Source organism: Ranitomeya variabilis, chromosome 4, assembly GCF_051348905.1.
Source record: "Ranitomeya variabilis isolate aRanVar5 chromosome 4, aRanVar5.hap1, whole genome shotgun sequence".
Classification (NCBI taxonomy): Eukaryota; Metazoa; Chordata; class Amphibia; order Anura; family Dendrobatidae; genus Ranitomeya; species Ranitomeya variabilis.
In genome coordinates this window covers 345,254,368-345,278,049 of record NC_135235.1, presented here as the reverse complement: position 1 = coordinate 345,278,049, position 23,682 = coordinate 345,254,368, and the positions used below count along the sequence as shown (strand labels likewise).

Here is a 23,682-nt window from a genome sequence, read left to right as displayed (position 1 = left end):
TAGCGGACACCATGTCGTGTTTGTAGAGCCCCTGTGTGCCTAAACATTGGCCCTCCCCCACATGTGACCCCATTTTGGAAACTAGACCTCCCATGGAACTAATCTGGATGTGCGGTGACCATTTTAAACCCCCAAATGCTTCACGGAAGTTTATAGCGCAGAGCCGTGAAAATAAAAAATAATTTCTCTTTAATCAAAAATTATGTTTCAGCAAGCAATTTTTTATTTTCACAAGGGTAACAGGAGAAATTAGACCCCAATAGTTGCTGCCCAGTTTGTCCTGAGTATGCTGGTACCCCACATGTGGGGGTAAACCACTGTTTGGGCACACGTCGGGGCTCAGTAGGGAAGTAGTGACGTTTAGAAATGCAGACTTTGATGGAATGGTCTGCGGGCGTCACGTTGCGTTTGCAGAGCCCCTGGTCTGCCTAAACAGTAGAAACCCCCCACAAGTGACCCAATTTTGGAAACTAGACCCCCCAAGGAACTTATCTAGATATGTGGTGAGCACTTTGAACCCCCAAGTGATTCACAGAAGTTTATAACGCAGAGCCATGAAAATAAAAAATCATTTTTCTTTCCTCAAAAATTATGTTTTCGCAAGCAATTGTTTATTTTCGCAAGGGTAACAAGAGAAATTGGACCCCAATAGTTGTTGCCCAGTTTTGTCCTGAGTATGCTGGTACCCCATATGTGGGGGTAAACCACTGTTTGGGCGCACGTCAGGGCTCGGAAGGGAGGGAGCACCATTTGACTTTTTGAACGCAAGATTGGCTGGAATCAATGGTGGCGCCATGTTCCGTTTGGAGACTCCTGATGGGCCTAAACAGTGGAAACCACTCAATTCTAACTCCAACACTAACCCAACACACCCCTAACCCTAGTCCAAACTCTAGCCATAACCCCAACACACCCCTAATCACAACCCTAACCCTAATCCCAACCCTAACCATAATCCTAACCCCAACACACCCCTAACCCTAACCACAAGCCAAATCTTAACCCTATTTCCAACCCTAGCCCTATTTCCAACCCTAACCCTAAGGCTATGTGCCCACGTTGCGGATTCGTGTGAGATTTTTCCACACCATTTTTGAAAAATCCGCAGGTAAAATGCACTGCGTTTTACCTGCGGATTAACCGCGGATTTCCAGCGTTTTTTTGTGCGGATTTCACCTGCGGATTCCTGTTGAGGAACAGGTGTAAAACGCTCCGGAATCCGCACAAAGAATTGACATGCTGCGGAAAATACAATGCAGCGTTTCCGCACGGTATTTTCCGCATCATGGGTACAGCGGATTTGGTTTTCCATAGGTTTACATGGTACTGTAAACCTGATGGAAACCTGCTACGAATCCACAGCGGCCAATCCACAGCCAAATCCGTACCGTGTGCACATAGCCTTAGGTATGTGCCCACGCTGCGGATTCCATTGCAGAATTTTCCGCAACGGAATTGATAAATCTGCAGTGCAAAACCACTGCGGTTTTAACTGCGGATTTATCGCGGTTTCTAGTGCGGTTTCCGCTGTGGGTTTACACCTGCAGTTTTCTATTGGAGCAGGTGTAAACCCGCAGCGGAATCCGCACAAAGAATTGACATGTTGCGGAATATAAACCGCGGGGTTTCACGCGCTTTTTTTCCGCAGCATGTGCACTGCGGGTTTCGTTTCCCGTAGGTTTACATTGTACTGTAAACTTATGGGAAACCGCTGCAGAATCCGCAGCGTGTGCACATCCCTAATTTTAACCCTAACCTTAGCCCTAAACCATAACCCTAGTGTAAAAATAAAAGTAAACATATTTTCTTTATTTTAATTATTGTCCCTACCTATGGGGGTGATAAAGAAGGGGTTCATTTACTATTTTTTTTTATTTTGATCACTGTGATAGGTTTTATCAGTGATCAAAATTGTACCTAGAACGAATCTGCCGTCCGGCACATTCGGCGAGCGCACTGCGCATACGCCCGCCATTTTGGAAGATGGCGGCGCCCATGGAGCAGACGGATGGACACTGGGAGGCTTGGTAAGTATGAGGGGGGATCAGAGCACGGGGGAGCGGACAGGAGGACGGGGGGGAGCGGACAGGAGGACGGGGGGGAGCGGACAGGAGGACGGGGGGGAGCGGACAGGAGGACGGGGGGGAGCGGACAGGAGGACGGGGGGGAGCGGACAGGAGGACGGGGGGGGGGAGGACTGGGGAGACGATCGATGGCGGTGGGCAGATCAGGGTTTCCAGCTATGGCCGATGGTATTGCAGCATCGGCCATGGCTGGATTGTAATATTTCACCATTTTCATAGGTGAAATATTACAAATCGCTCTGATTGGCTGTTGAAAGTGAAACAGCCAATCAGAGCGATCGTAGCCACGAGGGGGTGAAGCCACCCCCCCTGGGCTTAAGTACCACTCCCCCTGTCCCTGCAGATTGGGTGAAATTGGAGTTAACCCTTTCACCCGATCTGCAGGGACGCGATCCCTCCATGACGCCACATAGGCGTCACAGGTCGGATTGGCACCGACTTTCGTGACGCCTACGTGGTGTCACAGGTCGGGAAGGGGCTAAAAAAGGAAAATATAGCCAATTTTCTAGCCTGTGCCGGACAGGTGCAATGCCCCTAAACTCGTTATGAAACATATTGCCCCTGACGGAGGGTTAAATGCCAAAGAGAAAATGGGAATGGGTAACTCCAGAATCCTCGTCTCTGCACTCCCAAAAAAAATGCTATCAAAAATGTGCAGCAGTCAGCTCAGGGCGAAAAATCACCCCACACCGTCACAGGGCCACCAGTGTAACTAGAAAGGGGCAGAAAGCCAGGAGATAGAGATTTATTTTATTTTCTTCAAACTGTGGAGCGGTTTTCCCACTTAATAATATAAAAACAGGACAGCTTTGGTGCGGTGGTGACTGCCAGATCCGGGGGATTACATTCCCAGGTCATAATACCGGGAACCCAGCACGGGCGGAATTTCCGGTTATTCCCAATCCCACTGCGCTGGCCGCCTCTCTCTACAATCCCAGCTCTCATGCACTGATGCTGCCGAGAAAAAAACATTATAGCGCTAGGAAGAAGGTGAAAAGCACAAACTTGGTCAAACGGTTAATTATGGTGGAGCCAGAGAAACACAGGGGAGAGATGGAAGGAAACGGCCCCAGCCGGCCTGCCGCACAAGTCTGAATGACAGCACAGGCCGGACTAGAAGCGGAGCTTCCCGCCCTCTGCGGCTGTGCCGCTCTGGGATGGCGGACTGCGCGCTCCATCATACACACCGGGAGCGCAGCAAAGACCGCAGCGGTGACGGCGCGAAGAGCCCAACAAGAAAGCACGCGAGCCTGACCTCGACCAGTGGAGCCTCCGCTGCCAGCCGCCAGAAGGAGCCACGTTCAGCTTTCCCGCGAAAAGCCAACTACGGCGCTCACTCTCCCGCCCACCAGACGCCTCTCATCCGGACCACGTGACGCGGACGTATGACGTGCTGAGGTGTTGCGGGGTAAACGAAGCGCAGTACGTGGTGACTGCACGATGCTGAAGTTGGTTTCTTATTCGTTCAGTTTCTTATTCGGCTATTTTTTATTTTCTGTTTTTTTCAGGTTTTTGTATAAAAATAAACCATTCTGAGTATATAATAATATGCGGTCATGTGTCCTTTTGTGAATACACTTAAAAACAGATACAAAATTTAGAAGGCTGGCACAAAAATGGGCATCAAAGTGGGCACTGAGGTATGGTATTGAAGGGGTTAAATGCCTTTGTGCCACTGATTTAACACCTGATTTACATATTTACTGATGCCCCACATGAAATCCATGTCACTCCAGCCTGGCACAAATGGGTTCTGGGCATCAGAACTGGCATCAAAGTGGGCAAATCACCCATTTTCACAGATTTGAATAAGTAACAGCTATTTTTAAGGGGTTAAATGCCTTTGTGCCACTAATCTAACACCTGATTTACATACCTACTGGTACCCCACATGAAATCCATGTCACTGCAGCCTGGCACAAATGGGTTCTGGACATCAGAACTGGCATCAAAGTGGGCAAATTGCACATTTTCACAGATTTAAATAAGTAAGCTATTTTTAAGGGGTCAAATGCCTTTGTGCCACTAATCTAACACCTGATTTACATACCTACTGATGCCCCACATGAAATCCATGTCACTCCAGCCTGGCACAAATGGGTTCTGGGCATCAAAACTGGCATCAAAGTGGACAAATCACCCATTTTCACAGATTTGAATAAGTAACAGCTATTTTTAAGAGGTTAAATGCCTTTGTGCCACTGATTTAACACCTGATTAACATACCTAATGATGCCCCACATGAAATGCATGTCAATACAGCCTGGCACAAATGGGTTCTGGGCATCAAAACTGGCATCAAAGTACTCAAATCACCAATTTTCATAGATTTGAATAAGTAACAGCTATTTTTGAGGGGTTAAATGCCTTTGTGCCACTGATATAACACCTGATTTACATACCTACTGATGCCCCACATGAAATCCATGTCACTCCAGCCTGGCACAAATGGGTTCTGGGCATCAGAACTGGCATCAAAGTGGGCAAGTTGCACATTTTCACAGATTTGAATAAGTAACAGCTATTTTTAAGGGGTTAAATGCCTTTGTGCCACTGATATAACACCTGATTTACATACCTACTGATGCCCCACATGAAATCCATGTCACTCCAGCCTGGCACAAATGGGTTCTGGGCATCAGAACTGGCATCAAAGTGGGCAAATTGCACATTTTCACAGATTTGAATAAGTAACAGCTATTTTTAAGGGGTTAAATGCCTTTGTGCCACTAATCTAACACCTGATTTACATACCTAATGATGCCCCACATGAAATCCATGTCACTGCAGCCTGGCACAAATGGGTTCTGGGCATCAAAACTGGCATCAAAGTGGACAAATCACCCATTTTCACAGATTTGAATAAGTAACTGATGTTTTTAAGGGGTTAAATGCCTTTGGGCCACTAATACGACACTTAAAATACACAGACAGTGATGCCCTGCATCAAACCCAGGTCTCTCCAGCCTGGCCCAAATGGGTTCTGGGCACCAGAACTGGCATCAAAGTGGGCAAACAGCCCATTTTCACAGATTTGAATAAGTAACTGATGTTTTTAAGGGGTTAAATGCCTTTGGGCCACTGATCTGACACTTAAAATACACAGAAAGTGATGCCCTTCATCAAACCCAAGTCTCTTCAGCCTGGCCCAAATGGGTTCTCGGCACCAGAACTGGCATCAAAGTGGGCAAACAGCCCATTTTCACAGATTTGAATAAGTAACTGATGTTTTTAAGGGGTTAAATGCCTTTGGGCCACTAATACGACACTTAAAATACACAGACAGTGATGCCCTGCATCAAACCCAGGTCTCTCCAGCCTGACCCAAATGGGTTCTGGGCACCAGAACTGGCATCAAAGTGGGCAAACAGCCCATTTTCACAGATTTGAATAAGTAACTGATGTTTTTAAGGGATTAAATGCCTTTGGGCCACTAATACGACACTTAAAATACACAGACAGTGATGCCCTGCATCAAACTCAGGTCTCTCCAGCCTGGCCCAAATGGGTTCTGGGCACCAGAACTGGCATCAAAGGGGGCAAACAGCCCATTTTCACATATTTGAATAAGTAACTGATGTTTTTAAGGGGTTAAATGCCTTTGGGCCACTAATACGACACTTAAAATACACAGACAGTGATGCCCTGCATCAAACCCAGGTCTCTCCAGCCTGGCCCAAATGGGTTCTGGGCACCAGAACTGGCATCAAAGTGGGTAAACAGCCCATTTTCACGGATTTGAATAAGTAACTGATGTTTTTAAGGGGTTAAATGCCTGTGGGCCACTGATACAACACTTAAAATACACAGAAAGTGATGCCCTGCATCAAACCAAGGTTCCTCCAGCCTGGCCCAAATGGGTTCTGGGCACCAGAACTGGCATCAAAGTGGGCAAACAGCCCATTCTCGCAGATTTGAATAAGTAACTGATGTTTTTAAGGGGTTAAATGCCTTTGGGCTACTAATACGACACTTAAAATACACAGACAGTGATGCCCTGCATCAAACCCAGGTCTCTCCAGCCTGGCCCAAATGGGTTCTGGGCACCAGAACTGGCATCAAAGTGGGTAAACAGCCCATTTTCACGGATTTGAATAAGTAACTGATGTTTTTAAGGGGTTGGATGCCTTTGGGCCACTGATACAACACTTAAAATACACAGAAAGTGATGCCCTGCATCAAACCAAGGTTCCTCCAGCCTGGCCCAAATGGGTTCTGGGCACCAGAACTGGCATCAAAGTGGGCAAACAGCCATTCTCGCAGATTTGAATAAGTAACTGATGTTTTTAAGGGGTTAAATGCCTTTGGGCCACTAATACGACACTTAAAATACACAGACAGTGATGCCCTGCATCAAACCCAGGTCCCTTCAGCATGGCCCAAATGTGTTTTGGGCACCAGAATTGGCATCAAAGTCAGCAAACAGCCCATTTTCACAGATTTGAATAAGCAACTGATGTTTTCAAGGGGTTAAATGACTTTGGGCCACTGATCTGACGATTAAAATTCACAGACAGTGATGCCCTGCATCAAACTCAGGTCCCTTTAGCCTGGCCCAAATGGGTACTGGGCATCAGAACGGGCATCAAAGTAGGCAAACAGCCCATTTTCACAGATTTGAATAAGTAAGTGATTTTTTAAGAGGTTAAATGACTTTGGGCCACTGATCTGACACCATTATTACATGCATTTTGATGCCCTGCATGAAATTCATGTCACTTTAGCTTTTCCCAAATGGGTTCTGGCCGTGAGAATTGGCATCAAAGTTGGCATTGATTTTAATGATTTGAATAAGTAACTGAATTTTAAGGGGTTAAATGACCTTGGCCACTGATCTCACACCACTATTACATACACAGGCTGGAAACACACTAGCGATTTACACACTAGGAAAGTCTGACGAGTGCAATGCAAGTGTCATGTGAGTGTCAGGCGTTTTGTGTGTGAGTACAATCTGACTTTTCACACCTAACACCCGATCTACATCCGACTGCAGTGCGATTTTAACATGAGATTTTACATACAGAAATGTTATTACCGTAATCATTTACACATAGTTTTAAAACGTAATATTCTTCAAAATGTATATATATATTCTAGATAGATAGATAGATTAAAAGCCGGCAAATGATCAGCCACGTACATTTTAATCAGAGTGACAGGTTAGATTACGATAGAATAGAGATATACACATAGAATAAATGTGTGGTGTGTGTGTGTATACAAATATATATATATACAGTATATATATATATATATATATATATATATATATATATATATATATATATATAACGCTGATAGCGTCACTCTGTCCAAAGCCTTTATAGACTGCGCAAGCGCGACGCGTCTGCACAGTCTGGATCCCACAGTGTGACGCATCCGGGGAGGAGGATTGTGGCCCAGGAGATCGCGGTATGAGTAAGCACTGAACGAATTCCGCGATCTCCGACGGAGAAGCAGAGACGCACCAGGAGGGTGAGTATGAAGGGGGAGGGTGAGCCATGCTATATTCACCTGTCCACGTTCCACCGCCGGGTCTTCCGCATCCTCTGGCTGTGACGTTCAGGTCATAGGGCGCGATTACGTGGTCAGTGCGTGCCCCCTGCCTCAACAGTCACAGCCAGAGGACACAGATGACAGAGTGGCGCACGGCGGTGGAACAGGGACAGGTGAATATCGCAAGTGCCCGGTGTGATGGGGCATGCGACGGAGCAGGAAGAGACACCACGCCAGTAATCAATCCAATAAAATTTATCGGAACAGGGAACTGGGACAACACAAATTAAAGTAATTCTGCAGCGTCCGTAATTAGTCTACAATGAGTCCACACAAAGGGAGCAGATCCGGGGGCGCCACCTGGCAATCCGAAGCCAGGGAAAAGAAAAATAATCCTGGGATGGGTTTACTGGATCCAACAGATGAGGGACACAACACCATTCCACGTGGCAGCTTTTAACCCTCCACACACGGGCACCAGGATCTCGCCTCAGCATACGATCCCAGCCCTTCGCAAGTCACTACACAATTGAATCAGCCAACACATGAGTCTATTGTTCTGTGTCCTGGGATCCATCCCTCCATGAGGGAAAGCTCCCCCTTCTGGTTGTTGACTCAAGCCTGATTACATAGCAGTCCAGGGACACAGGCCGGGGGAGGGACACGCTGTTACACCGGGGGCAATAGCCAGCGGCGACTCCAGCACCTGACCCCCATAGTGCGCTGGTGTTCCCGCCTGCTTAGGCACTCAGCGCCCAGCGACGAGAGGTGAGTCTGTCATTTTTAAAAAAAAAATCGCAGCAGCAGCATACGGGGAATATTATGCTATGGAGCATCTTATGGGGGCCATCAACGATGGGAGCAGCACATGACAGAATGGGGGCACAGAATGGGTGCAGCACATTACAGAATGGGGCGCAGGATGGGAGCAGCACATGACAGAATGGGGGCGCAGGATGGGAGCAGCACATGACAGAATGGGGGCGCAGAATGGTTGCAGCACATGACAGAATGGGGGCGCAGGATGGGAGTAGCACATGACAGAATGGGGGCGCAGGATGGGAGTAGCATATGACAGAATGGGGGCGCAGGATGGGAGCAGCACATTACAGAATGGGGGCGCAGGATGGGAGCAGCACATGACAGGATGGGGCGCAGGATGAAAGCAGCACATGACAGGATAGGGGCGCAGGATGGGAGCAGCACATGACAGGATGAGGGCACAGGAAAAGAGTAGCACATGACAAGATGGAGGCGCACAAAACACGATGAGGGCGCAGGATGGGGCTGCACATGACAGGAAGGGGGCGCAGGATGGGAGCAGCGTATGACAGGATGGGGGTGCAAGATGGTAGCAGCACATGACAAGATTAGGGGGCAAGATGGAAGAGGCGCATACCAGGATGGAGACCATATACCAATATAAATGCTCGCCACCCGGGCGTAGAACAGGTTCAATAGCTAGTGTGTGTGTATATATATATATATATATATATATATATATATATATATATATATATATATAACGCCAAGAAGACCAAAAACGACCGGCGCTGTCTGTGAAACGAGGTTTTCCAAAAATTTCGGGTTCAGGTATCTACTATATAATTGCCTAAGGGTACTTCCGTCTGTCCTTCTGTAACGGTTATTCGTTCGCTGATTGGTCTCGGCAGCTGCCTGTCATGGCTGCCGCGACCAATCAGTGACGCGCACAGTCCAGAAAAAAATGGCCGCTTACTCCCCGCACTCACTGCCGGCGCGCCCGCATACACAGCTCACACAGGGTTAATGCCGGCGGTAACGGACCGCGTTATGCCGCGGGTAACGCACTCCGTTACCGCTGCTATTAACCCTGTGTGTCCCCAACTTTGTACTATTGACGCTGCCTATGCGGCATCAATAGTACAAAATGTAATGTTAAAAATAATAAATAAAAAAAAAAACCTGCTATACTCACCCTCCGCCGCCTTTCTCGCTCCTCGCCACGCTCCCCGGACCGCTCCATTACAATCGTCAGCTTGCGGTTCGGTCCCGTCCCAGGGCTGGTGTGCGGCAAGGACCTGCCGTGACGTCACGGTCATGTGACCGCGACGTCTTCATAGGTCCTGCTCCCACCAGCCCTGGCACTTGCAATGGAACTCGGCTTCAGGAAAATGGCCGCCGCGATCTCGATCTGCGCATGCGCGGCATCCCGCGGCCATTTTCCTGAAGCCGAGCACTACCATCTGCACAGGATCCCAGGAAGAGGAGACACGGGACGCCGAGGAGCAGCGACAAGAATGGTGAGTATGATACACTACAAGGGGCCCTCGGATCGTTAGGTGAGTATGTTTATTTTTTATTTTTTGGCCCTGTCACATACGTGCCTCGGTAATATACTACGTCACTGGGCAATATCCTACGTGGCTCTGCTGTATACTACAAGGCTGGGCAATATACTACAAAGCTGTGCAATATACTATGTGGCTCTGTGCAATATACAACGTAGCTGCGCAATATCCTACATCGCTGTGCTGTATACTATGTAGCTGGGCAATATACTACGTGGCAGGGCAATATACTACAAGGCTGGGCAATATACTACGTGGCTCTGCTGTATACTACGTGGCTGGACAATATACTACAAGGCTGTGCAATATACTACAAAGCTGTGCAATATACTATGTGGCTCTGTGCAATATACTACGTAGCTGCGCAATATCCTACGTCGCTGTGCTGTATACTATGTAGCTGGGCAATACACTACGTAAATGGGCAATATACTACGTGGACATGCATATTCTAGAATACCCGATGCGTTAGAATCGGGCCACCATCTAGTTAATGAATAATAGTCCTAGCATCAGCCATGCATCAAGATCATAGGTGCTCTTCTGAAAATACACAAAAATCCATGACCATATGCAAGAAGAAAGAGAAGGCACTCACCGATCTAAAATTCCCAACTTTATTTCATCTTCATGTTAAAAAAATACTGACCCGTGGAAGCGCAAGCACAAACGGCCGTCGTCTATCCCTGCTCACAAGAACTCCGCTCCTCACTCCCCCGGCCATGGAATTTTTTTAACATTAAGATGAAATAAAGTTGGGAAATTTAGATCGGTGAGTGCCTTCTCTTTCTTCTTGCATATGGTTATATATATATATATATATGTATATATATATATATATATATATATATATATATACACTGTATATATATATAGTCTTTATATTGCAGAGAGAGATACATAGAAGAATAGCCGGTAATTCATTTGTCAGCCTCTCTAAAATCACTGCTGGAGCCGACAGGATAGAAGACATGGTGTACATACACTAAGTAGATGCAGAATAGTTAGATATGTGCTGTATATGTCAGTGATCAATACAATTAGTATAGTGTGTGTGCAAATTAGAGGACATGTATGTAATTAATAAAAGATTATTTTTGGGGGAAAAAATGTTGCGGGCTCCCGCGTAATTTTCCAATACAGAGAGGGAAAGCCAGCGACTGGAGGCCAATGTTTATAGCCTAAGAAGGGGTTAATACCCATCGATCTCCCCAGGCTATGAATATGAGCCCACAGCTGTATTTTTAGTGTTTACTGGCTATTAAAATAGGGTGGCCCCCCAAAAATGACATGGGGTACCCTTATAATTAAATTCCAGAAAAAGCTATGCAGACAGCTGCGGGCTGATATTCATAGCCTAGGAAGGGGCCATGGATATTGACCCCTCATGGCTACAAACACTAGCTCTCAGCCTCCCCAGAAATGTCGCATTTTTAAGATTCACCAATTTCAGCACTTAGCCTCTCTCTTCCCGCTGCCCTGTATCGGTGGTATATGGGGTAATAGTTTGGGGGTTGATGTGACCTTTATATTGTAAGGTCACATCAAGCCCGGCTTAGTAATGGAGAAGTGTCAAGAAGACACCTATCCATTGCTAAGAAATAGGCATGAAGAAAAAGAAAATTGCAGCACTCACCCATCAGTCTTCAATTCTTTAATGCAAAAAACAATCCATTGTAGGATGTGGCACAGAGACGGCTTGGGCTAGTGAGGGGAGCGGGAGTGTGCAGGAACGAGACAGACGACGGCCGTTTCGCGCGATTGCGCTTCTACGGGTCCATGTGAGTTGTGTTTGTGGCGTCATTTCCTTTTATAGGATTCAGACATTACACATATTAAGTGAATACAAAAAATTAGTGCTTTAAAAACAACATCATATTACTCGAACTGCAATAAACAAAGGTACAACCATTTAGATGAACACCGACATATCTAATTTTTCATTTAATCCCCAGGGGCCCTGTGCACTTGTCTTCAGGATCCACCTGGCTTCCCTTTGCAAGAGTAATTTGTTATGATCGCCCCCTTGTTTAGGAAAATTAACTATTTCTAATCCGGCAAATTTTAATACATTTGGGTCACCTCTATGGCATTCCTGTACATGTTTAACAAGGCGTACTCTGCCTTTTCCTGTGAGTATGGAATTATAATGCTCACGGAATCGTATCATGAGGGGCCTGATTGTTTTGCCTATATAAAAGCGATTGCAGGGGCAGAAAATAACATAAACGATAAATTTACTCTTGCATGTTATGAAGTCTTTAACTGTATGGTAGTGCGTTCCTATCTTCAACGGGTTATCCGTTAGGTGAAGGGAGCACATACTACAGTTCCCACATTTGTGATTACCCGGTGGGGCAGATTTCTCGATCCAATTTGCATTCCGTTTTTCTATACGATTTTTTACTACCAGGTCTCCTATATTTTTCGAACGTGTATATGAAAATAAGGGGGTGGTTGCCGTGAAATCTGCATCTTTCTGGAGGACGTGCCAATTTCTGCGAATTGCCGCGTGTATTTGATTATCTAGAGGGCTGTGTTTAAATATAAAAGGAAATTTACGATTTGCACTATTTTTATGTGTCTCATTTGTCTTTTTATTTTTTCCTCTATTTCCCCTCTTTAGAAGATCTACTTGGGATAAAGCTGTTGCACGTATCTCCGCTTTATGTAATAGATGTTCTGGATACCCTCTTGATATAAAGCGTGTTTTTAGCTCGCTTATTTGTTTTTTATAAATTTCCTCACAGTTGTTTATTTTTCTTAGTCTTACCATCTGGCTAAACGGGATACCGCACTTAGTGTGGTGCGGATGGGCACTATTGAAATGTAAGACGCTATTAGTTGCTGTATCTTTTCTATGGACACACGTTACTAGTGTGCCCTCTTTAATTTCCACCTTTACGTCTAGAAACTCCAACTCACTCCCTCCATACACCGATGTGAATCTCATGTTTTCGTCGTTTTTTTCGTTTAAGAATTTTACAAAAGAATTAAAGGATTCCTCACCCCCATCCCAAATTATAAAAATATCGTCTGCAAAACGCAAAAATAAACGTATGTGTTTTAAGAAAGGGTTCAGGGGGCCGGTGACATGCCTCTCCTCAAACACTGCTGAGAACAGGTTTGCGAAGACGCATGCCACCGGAGTCCCCATCGCCGTACCAACCTTTTGGCGATACCACTTGTCCAAAAATTTAAATGTATTATTAGACAAAACAAAATCCAGACTGTCAGTTATAAATGATATGAAATCCTGATCTTTCCCCGTGTTCATTAAAATCCGGCGAATTGCATCTATTCCCTTTTGTTGTGGGATCCTGGTGTAGAGACTAGTAATGTCTATAGATGTTAACATCTTAACATCTATAGACATTACTAGTCTCTACACCAGGATCCCACAACAAAAGGGAATAGATGCAATTCGCCGGATTTTAATGAACACGGGGAAAGATCAGGATTTCATATCATTTATAACTGACAGTCTGGATTTTGTTTTGTCTAATAATACATTTAAATTTTTGGACAAGTGGTATCGCCAAAAGGTTGGTACGGCGATGGGGACTCCGGTGGCATGCGTCTTCGCAAACCTGTTCTCAGCAGTGTTTGAGGAGAGGCATGTCACCGGCCCCCTGAACCCTTTCTTAAAACACATACGTTTATTTTTGCGTTTTGCAGACGATATTTTTATAATTTGGGATGGGGGTGAGGAATCCTTTAATTCTTTTGTAAAATTCTTAAACGAAAAAAACGACGAAAACATGAGATTCACATCGGTGTATGGAGGGAGTGAGTTGGAGTTTCTAGACGTAAAGGTGGAAATTAAAGAGGGCACACTAGTAACGTGTGTCCATAGAAAAGATACAGCAACTAATAGCGTCTTACATTTCAATAGTGCCCATCCGCACCACACTAAGTGCGGTATCCCGTTTAGCCAGATGGTAAGACTAAGAAAAATAAACAACTGTGAGGAAATTTATAAAAAACAAATAAGCGAGCTAAAAACACGCTTTATATCAAGAGGGTATCCAGAACATCTATTACATAAAGCGGAGATACGTGCAACAGCTTTATCCCAAGTAGATCTTCTAAAGAGGGGAAATAGAGGAAAAAATAAAAAGACAAATGAGACACATAAAAATAGTGCAAATCGTAAATTTCCTTTTATATTTAAACACAGCCCTCTAGATAATCAAATACACGCGGCAATTCGCAGAAATTGGCACGTCCTCCAGAAAGATGCAGATTTCACGGCAACCACCCCCTTATTTTCATATACACGTTCGAAAAATATAGGAGACCTGGTAGTAAAAAATCGTATAGAAAAACGGAATGCAAATTGGATCGAGAAATCTGCCCCACCGGGTAATCACAAATGTGGGAACTGTAGTATGTGCTCCCTTCACCTAACGGATAACCCGTTGAAGATAGGAACGCACTACCATACAGTTAAAGACTTCATAACATGCAAGAGTAAATTTATCGTTTATGTTATTTTCTGCCCCTGCAATCGCTTTTATATAGGCAAAACAATCAGGCCCCTCATGATACGATTCCGTGAGCATTATAATTCCATACTCACAGGAAAAGGCAGAGTACGCCTTGTTAAACATGTACAGGAATGCCATAGAGGTGACCCAAATGTATTAAAATTTGCCGGATTAGAAATAGTTAATTTTCCTAAACAAGGGGGCGATCATAACAAATTACTCTTGCAAAGGGAAGCCAGGTGGATCCTGAAGACAAGTGCACAGGGCCCCTGGGGATTAAATGAAAAATTAGATATGTCGGTGTTCATCTAAATGGTTGTACCTTTGTTTATTGCAGTTCGAGTAATATGATGTTGTTTTTAAAGCACTAATTTTTTGTATTCACTTAATATGTGTAATGTCTGAATCCTATAAAAGGAAATGACGCCACAAACACAACTCACATGGACCCGTAGAAGCGCAATCGCGCGAAACGGCCGTCGTCTGTCTCGTTCCTGCACACTCCCGCTCCCCTCACTAGCCCAAGCCGTCTCTGTGCCACATCCTACAATGGATTGTTTTTTGCATTAAAGAATTGAAGACTGACGGGTGAGTGCTGCAATTTTCTTTTTCTTCATGCCTATTTCTTCGGATTATTGCAAATTCATGTATAGCACCGCCTAGGTCTTCCCAGTGTTGCTAGATTCCCGCAAGCTAAAAAGATCCGCCCACTAAAATAACGTGGAAACAAGCTATACTTTTCTTCAGTACTTTTCTTCAGTGCCAGTGTATCTTCTTTTTATAGACTCCTATCCATTGCTAATCCTATAGTTGTTACAGGTTCAATAAAGACGCAGCCAGGATAAAGTATTTTAATGAAATAAAACACTAAACACAGTTTTTCATCCTTATTATCCAGCTAATACATACAACGCCCTTGTTCTCCTGTAATTAAAAAAAAACAAAACAAAAAAACCCCAACAATATACCATACCTGTCAGTCGTTCTGTCCCACGCAGTAATCAATATCTGGGGAAAATACAGTTTGCAACTAGGAGCGGTGCTGAAATGCAATCGCCATGGCTGCAAACTACTGGGGAATGAGGAGATGCTGCCAGTGCAGCTACAGAGACTAGTGCTGATGTCACTGAGTCTGCCCTCCCTTCCGGCTTGAACTGCAATGAACTCTGCAGCGTGGGAAAATGAACTGGCATTTTCCCACGCTCCAGAGTTCAGCGCAGGTCAGGCCAGCAGGGAGGGTAGACTCAGTGACTTCACCACTAGTCTCTGTAGCTGCGCTGGCAGCATCTCCTCATTCCCCAGTAGTTTGCAGCTGGGCTGGTAGCATCTTAGCACAGTCCTGGTTGCAAACTGTATTTTCCCCAGATATGGATTACTGCGTGGGACAGAACGACGGACAGGTATATTGTTGTTTTTTTTTTTTATTATTCATTACAGGAGATCGAGGGCGTCTCATGGATTAGCTGAATAATAAAGATGGCAAAATGTGTTTATTGTTTTATTTAATTAAAAGACTTTATTCTGGCTGTGTCTTTATTGAACCTCTAACAACTATAGGATTAGTAATGGATAGCTGTCTTATTGACACCTCTCCATTACTAAGCCGGGCTTGATGTGACCTTACAATTCAAAGGTCACATCAACCACCCAACTATTACCCCATTGCCACCGCTACAGGGCAGTGGGAAGAGAGAGGCTAAGTGCCATAATTGCCATAAATCATGCAGCTGCGTCAACAAAAACTAAATCTATGAGCAGTCACAAATACTCGGAGATTTCCCGAGCAACAAGTATATTCGCTCATCACTATTAACTACCTGCAAAAAACACTTGATGAACTTTCGATAGTAGTTTGCAAACCCCAAGAAGCGTTGCAAATAGTGATGAGCGAGTATACTCGTTGCTCGGGCTTTCCCGAGCACGCTCGGGTGGTCTCCCGAGTATTTGTGACTGCTCAGAGATTTCGTTTTTGTTGATGCAGCTGCATAATGTATGGCTGCTAGCCAGCCTGAGTACATGTGGGGGTTGCCTGTTTGCCAGGGAATCCCCACATGTAATCAAGCTGTCTAGTAGCTGTAAATCATGCAGCTGCGGCAAGGAAAACTAAATCTCTGATCAGACATAAATACTTGGAGACCACCCGAGTGTGCTCCGGAAAACCCAAGTAACGAGTATACTCGCTCATCACTAGTTGCAAACCCTTCAAGTCACGGGGCTGAACCCAATCACTAATAGCCTGCACCTTCTTGGGATCCATGCGAAACCCCTCATTGGAAACAATCAAAACCCAAAAATGATAACTCCTGTACATAAAATTAACATTTCAAATTTTGAAAAAAGTAGTTTTTCCCTGAGTCTATGAAGGACATTACGCGAATAGTGAAAATGGGTTTCACTGTCAGGGGAGTAAACCAAGATGTCGTCAAGGTAAATAATCGCAAAGTGACCGATCAGATCAGCAAACACAATATTAATAAAATTTTGAAAAATGGCCAGGGGTGTTTGTTAGCCCGAAGGACGTAAAAAGATTCTCAAAAAGAACTTCTCACATGAGAAACGCCGTCTTCCACTCGTCTCCCTCTCAAACACTTATCCAAGTATAGGCTCCCCACAAATCCAACTTTGAAAATCATTTGGCCCCAGACAACTGGTTACACAAGTCAGGAATGAGAGGAAGTCGGTAAATTTTTCTCACAGTGATTTTGTTGAGTTTCCGAAAGTCGAGGCAAGGACTCAAACCACCATCTTTTTTCTTTACAAAGAAAAAGCCAGCTGCCACAGGAGAAACATAAGGGCGGATATGCCCCTTACGAAGACTCTCGGCAATATACTCCTTCATGGGCAGCTGCTCAGGACAAGGCAGATTAAATTGATGGCACAATTAAAAGATGGATGTGGCAGTAGAACCTCAGCCTCGCTTTCAGAGAACACGTCTTCAAAGACCTTCAGATACTCCGGAATAGCTTCCAGACCGACAGACAACACAGATACAGACTTCAAGGACTTAGATAAGGACCAGTGAACAATTTCCTCAGTAACCCAGTTAATAACAGGGTTTTGATGCTGTAACCAAGGCATTCCCGACACCAACCCACTATATTTGCCCACTTTGATGCTAATTCTGGTGCCCAGAACCCATTTGGGCCAGGCTGGAGAGACCTGGGTTTGATGCAGGGCATCACTATTTGTGTATTTTAAGTGTCAGATCAGTGGCCCAAAGCCATTTAACCCCTTAAAAACAGCAGGTCCTATTCAAATCTGTTAAAATTGGCTGTTTGCCCAGTTTGATGACAGTTCTGATGCCCAGAACTAATTTGGGCCAGGCTGAAGAGACCTGGTTTTATTGTGGGGCTCCCTGTTCTATATGTATGCACTCTGCTATCAGTGGCACAAAGGAATTTAACCCCTTAAAAACACCAGTTACTTATTCAAATCTGTGAAAATGGGCTGTTTGCCCACTTTGATGCCAGTTCTGGTGCCCAGAACCCATTTGGGCCAGGCTGGAGAGACCTGGGTTTGATGCAGGGCATCACTGTCTGTGTATTTTAAGTGTCAGATCATTGGCCCAAAGGCATTTAACCCCTTAAAAACATCAGTTACTTATTCAAATCTGTGAAAATGTGCTGTTTGCCCACTTTGATGTCAGATCTTGTGCCCAGAACCCATTTGGGCCAGGCTGGAGAGACCTGGGTTTGATACAGGGCATCACTTTCTGTGTATTTTAACTGTCGTATCAGTGGCCCAAAGGCATTTAACCCCTTAAAAACATAAGTTACTTATTCAAATCTGTGAAAATGGGCTGTTTGCCCACTTTGATGCCAGTTCTTGTGCCCAGAACCCATTTGGGCCAGGCTGAAGGGACCTGGGTTTGATGCAGGGCATCACTTTCTGTGTATTTTAAGTGTCATATCAGTGGCCCAAAGGCATGTAACCCCTTAAAAACATCAGTTACTTATTCAAATCTGTGAAAATGGGCTGTTTGCCTAATTTGATGCCAGTTCTGATGCCCAGAAAACATTTGGGCCCGGCTGAAGGGACCTGGGTTTGATGCAGGGCATCACTTTCTGTGTATTTTAAGTGTCAGATCAGTGGCCCAAAGGCATTTAACCCCTTAAAACATCAGTTACTTATTCAAATCTGTGAAAATGTGCTGTTTGCCCACTTTGATGCCAGTTCTGCTGCCCAGAACCCATTTGGGCCAGGCTGGAGAGACCTGGGTTTGATGCAGGGCATCACTGTCTGTGTATTTTAAGTGTCAGATCAGTGGCCCAAAGGCATTTAACCCCTTAAAAACATCAGTTACTTATTCAAATCTGTGAAAATGGGCTGTTTGCCCACTTTGATGCCAGTTCTGGTGCCCAGAACCCATTTGGGCCAGGCTGGAGAGACCTGGGTTTGATGCAGGGCATCACTGTCTGTGTATTTTAAGTGTCGTATCAGTGGCCCAAAGGCATTTAACCCCTTAAAAACATCAGTTACTTATTCAAATCTGTGAAAATGGGCTGTTTGCCCCCTTTGATGCCAGTTCTGGTGCCCAGAACCCATTTGGGCCAGGCTGAAGGGACCTGGGTTTGATGCAGGGCATCACTGTCTGTGTATTTTAAGTGTCGCATTAGTGTCCCAAAGGCATTTAACCCCTTAAAAACATCAGTTACTTATTCAAATCTGTGAAAATTAGCTGTTTGCCCACTTTGATGCAAGTTCTGGTGCCCAGAACCCATTTGGGCCAGGCTGAAGGGACCTGGGTTTGATGCAGGGCATCACTTTCTGTGTATTTTAAGTGTCAGATCAGTGGCCCAAAGGCATTTAACCCCTTAAAACATCAGTTACTTATTCAAATCTGTGAAAATGGGCTGTTTGCCCACTTTGATGCCAGTTCTGGTGCCCAGAACCCATTTGTGCCAGGCTGCAGTGACATGGATTTCATGTGGGGTACCAGTAGGTATGTAAATCAGGTGTTAGATTAGTGGCACAAAGGCATTTAACCCCTTAAAAATAGCTGTTACTTATTCAAATCTGTGAAAATGGGTGATTTGCTGTCATGATTACCCCAATGGCAGGGGAATAAAAATAACAAAACGGACTAGCTCTCGGGTGATGGAAACTAAAGTTGACCGTGACCTGAACCTGACACAACACTGGAAGTAGCCGAGGGGTGTTCCTACGATGCCCTAGACACCACGCGCCAGCCGGAGATCTAACTACCCCTATCAGAGGAATATACAGGCCTGCCTTACCTCCAGAGATGAACCCCAAAAGGAGATAGCGGCCCCCCACAGATACTGACGGTGAGTTAAGAGGAAAAGACACACGTAGGATGAACAGCAGATTTAGCACAGTGAGGTCCGCTTTCTAGATAGCAGAAGGATAGGAAAGAGTTACTTCACGGTCAACTTCAAAACACTACTCAAAAACACCATCCTGAAATTACTTTAAAACTCCAGTGACAACTCATGCCACTGGAGTGGCAATTTCAGTCCACAAGAGCTTCCAGCTGCAGAGAGTCACATTGCAGCAAGCTGGACAAGAAATAGCATAAACTAGAAACAAAATTCAACTTAGCTGAACAGGAACTGGAGGCAGGAGAATGCAACAGAATGCTACTGATACATTGTTGGCCGGCATAGAACTAACAGCCAAGCAGCCTTAAATAGGAAACTCCCCTAATGGGTGGCAACAGGTAATCAGGGATTTGAAGAAGGCACATAAGTGACACTACCATAAAACACCACCGGGGGAGCCCACAAACAGAATTCACAACAGTACCCCCCCCTTAAGGAGGGGGCACCGAACCCTCACCAGAACCACCAGGGCGATCTGGATGAGCACTATGAAATGCACGAACCAAATCAGGAGCATGAACATCAGATGCTGTCACCCAAGAATTATCCTCCTGACCATAGCCTTTCCACTTAACCAGATACTGAAGTTTCCGTCTGGAAACACGGGAGTCCAAGATCTTTTCCACCACATACTCCAATTCACCCTCAACCAGCACAGGAGCAGGAGGATCAGCAGAAGGAACAACCGGTACCTCATACCTCCGCAATAATGACCGATGAAAAACATTATGAATAGTAAAAGATGCTGGGAGGTCCAAACGAAAGGACACAGGATTGAGAACCTCCAGAATCCTATAAGGGCCGATAAACCGAGGCTTAAACTTAGGAGACGAGACCTTCATAGGAACAAATCGAGAAGACAGCCAAACCAGGTCCCCAACACAAAGACGAGGACCAACACGCCGATGACGATTAGTGAACTGTTGAGTCTTCTCCTGGGACAACTTCAGATTGTCCACAACCTGTCCCCAAATCTGATGCATTCTATCAACCACAGCATCTACTCCAGGACAATCCGAAGACTCCAATTGACCGGACGAAAAACGAGGGTGAAACCCTGAATTACAAAAAAATGGAGAAACCAAAGTGGCAGAACTGGCCCGATTGTTAAGGGCAAACTCTGCCAATGGCAAAAAATCAAGCCAATCATCCTGATCAGCGGACACAAAACACCTCAAGTAAGTCTCCAAAGTCTGATTAGTACGCTCAGTCTGGCCATTAGTCTGAGGATGGAATGCAGACGAAAAAGACAAGTCGATGCCCATCCTGGCACATAACGCCCGCCAAAATCTAGACACAAACTGAGTACCCCTGTCAGACACTATATTCTCAGGAATACCATGCAAACGCACCACATTCTGAAAAAATAGAGGGACCAGCTCAGAGGAGGAGGGCAATTTGGGCAAAGGTACCAAATGAACCATCTTGGAAAAACGGTCACACACCACCCAGATGACAGACATCCTACGAGAAACAGGAAGGTCAGAAATAAAGTCCATAGAGATGTGCGTCCAAGGCCTCTTAGGAATAGGCAAGGGCAACAACAACCCACTGGCCCGAGAACAGCAGGGCTTGGCCCGAGCACAAACATCACAAGACTGCACAAAAATACGCACATCTCGAGACAAGGAAGGCCACCAGAAGGACCTAGACACCAAATCCCTGGTGCCAAAAATTCCAGGATGACCTGCCAACGCGGAAGAATGAACCTCCGAGATAACTCTACTGGTCCAGTCATCAGGGACAAACAGTCTACCAGGCGGACAGCGATCAGGCCTATCCACCTGAAACTCCTGCAAAGAGCGCCGCAGGTCTGGGGAGACAGCTGACAATATCACCCCATCCTTCAGGATGCCAGTAGGTTCAGAATCACCAGGCGAGTCAGACTCAAAACTCCTAGAGAGGGCATCCGCCCTCACATTCTTAGACCCAGGCAGATATGAAACCACAAAGTTAAATCGGGAGAAAAACAACGACCAGCGCGCCTGTCTAGGATTCAGACGCCTGGCTGACTCAAGATAAATTAGATTCTTGTGGTCAGTCAAGACCACCACCTGGTGTCTAGCACCCTCAAGCCAATGACGCCACTCCTCAAATGCCCACTTCATGGCCAAGAGCTCCCGATTTCCAACATCATAATTTCGCTCAGCGGGCGAAAACTTTCGAGAGAAAAACGCACATGGTCTCATCACTGAGCAGTCAGGACCTTTCTGCGACAAAACTGCACCTGCTCCGATCTCGGAAGCATCTACTTCAACCTGGAAAGGGAGCGACACATCAGGCTGGCGCAACACAGGAGCAGAAGAAAAGCGGCGCTTAAGCTCCCGAAAGGCCTCCACAGCCGCAGAGGACCAATTAGCAACATCAGCACCCTTTTTGGTCAAATCAGTCAAAGGTTTAGCAATGGCAGAAAAACCCGCTATGAATCGGCGATAGAAATTAGCAAATCCCAAGAATTTCTGAAGACTCTTTACAGAAGTAGGTTGTATCCAATCACAAATAGCCTGAACCTTAACAGGGTCCATCTCCATAGATGAAGGGGAAAAAATATATCCCAGAAAGGAAATTCTCTGAACCCCAAAAATACACTTTGAGCCCTTCACAAAAAGAGAATTAGCTCGCAAAACCTGAAAAACTCTCCTGACCTGTTGAACATGAGATTCCCAGTCCTCCGAAAAAATCAGAATATCATCCAAATACACAATCATAAATTTATCCAGATATTCACGGAAAATATCGTGCATAAAGGACTGAAAAACGGAAGGGGCATTCGCGAGACCGAAAGGCATTACCAAATACTCAAAATGGCCTTCAGGCGTATTAAATGCGGTCTTCCACTCATCCCCCTGCTTAATCCGCACCAAATTATACGCACCACGTAGATCGATCTTAGTGAACCACTTAGCCCCCTTTATGCGAGCAAACAGATCAGTCAGTAAAGGTAACGGGTACTGGTATTTAACTGTAATCTTATTCAGAAGTCGATAGTCGATACAAGGTCTCAATGAACCATCCTTTTTACCCACAAAGAAAAACCCTGCCTCTAGTGGAGACAAAGAGGGGCGAATATGACCCTTTTCCAAAGATTCTCTGATATACTCCCGCATAGCAGTATGTTCAGGTACAGACAAATTAAACAAGCGACCCTTAGGAAATTTACTACCGGGAATCAACTCAATAGCGCAGTCACACTCTCTGTGAGGAGGAAGAGAATCAATTTTAGGCTCTTGAAAGACATCATAAAAATCTGACAGAAATGCTGGGATCTCAGAGGGAGTAGATGAAGAAATGGGAACCAAAGGTGCATCCCCATGAATCCCCCGACATCCCCAGCTCAACACAGACATTGATCTCCAGTCCAAGACTGGATTATGAATTTGTAACCATGGTAATCCAAGTACTAAGACGTCATGTAGATTGTATAAGACAAGGAAACGAATAATCTCCTGATGGTCTGGGGTAAGAAGCATAGTCACTTGTGTCCAATATTGTGGTTTATTGCTAGCCAAAGGTGTAGAATCAATACCCTTTAGGGGAATAGAAACTTCCAAAGGCTCTAAATCAAACCCACAACGCTTGGCAAAGGACCAATCCATGAGACTCAGAGCGGCGCCAGAATCCACATAAGCATCCACGGTAACAGATGATAAAGTACAAATCAATGTCACGGACAAAAGAAATTTAGACTGCAAGGTACCCATAGAAAAAGATTTATCAACCTCTTTATCAACCTTTTTTATGCGTTTAGAGCATGCTGATATAACATGAGCTGGATCTCCACAGTAGAAGCACAACCCATTTTTGCGCCTGTAATTCTGTCGTTCGCCTCTAGACAAAACTCTATCGCATTGCATATGCTCTGGTGCCTTTTCAGAGGTCACCGCCAAATGGTGCACAGGTTTTTGCTCAGAAGATACCGCCATATGGTGCACAGGTT

At 45.2% G+C, this 23,682-nt stretch overlaps 1 protein-coding gene across 2 annotated transcripts in view; it reads right to left on the bottom strand.

Moving 5' to 3' along the window:
* LIG1 (DNA ligase 1) overlaps positions 1–3,515 on the bottom strand; it is a 572,167-nt gene extending 568,652 nt beyond the window's left edge. Inside the window, exon 1 of one of the 2 annotated variants that reach the window (XM_077250677.1) lies at positions 3,340–3,515. The gene's annotated coding sequence lies outside the window, so the exon portion shown is untranslated. Of the gene's footprint in view, positions 1–3,271 lie in introns of both variants that reach the window. The other variant, XM_077250678.1, reaches the window with a different exon arrangement.
* Positions 3,516–23,682: the final 20,167 nt, after the last annotated feature.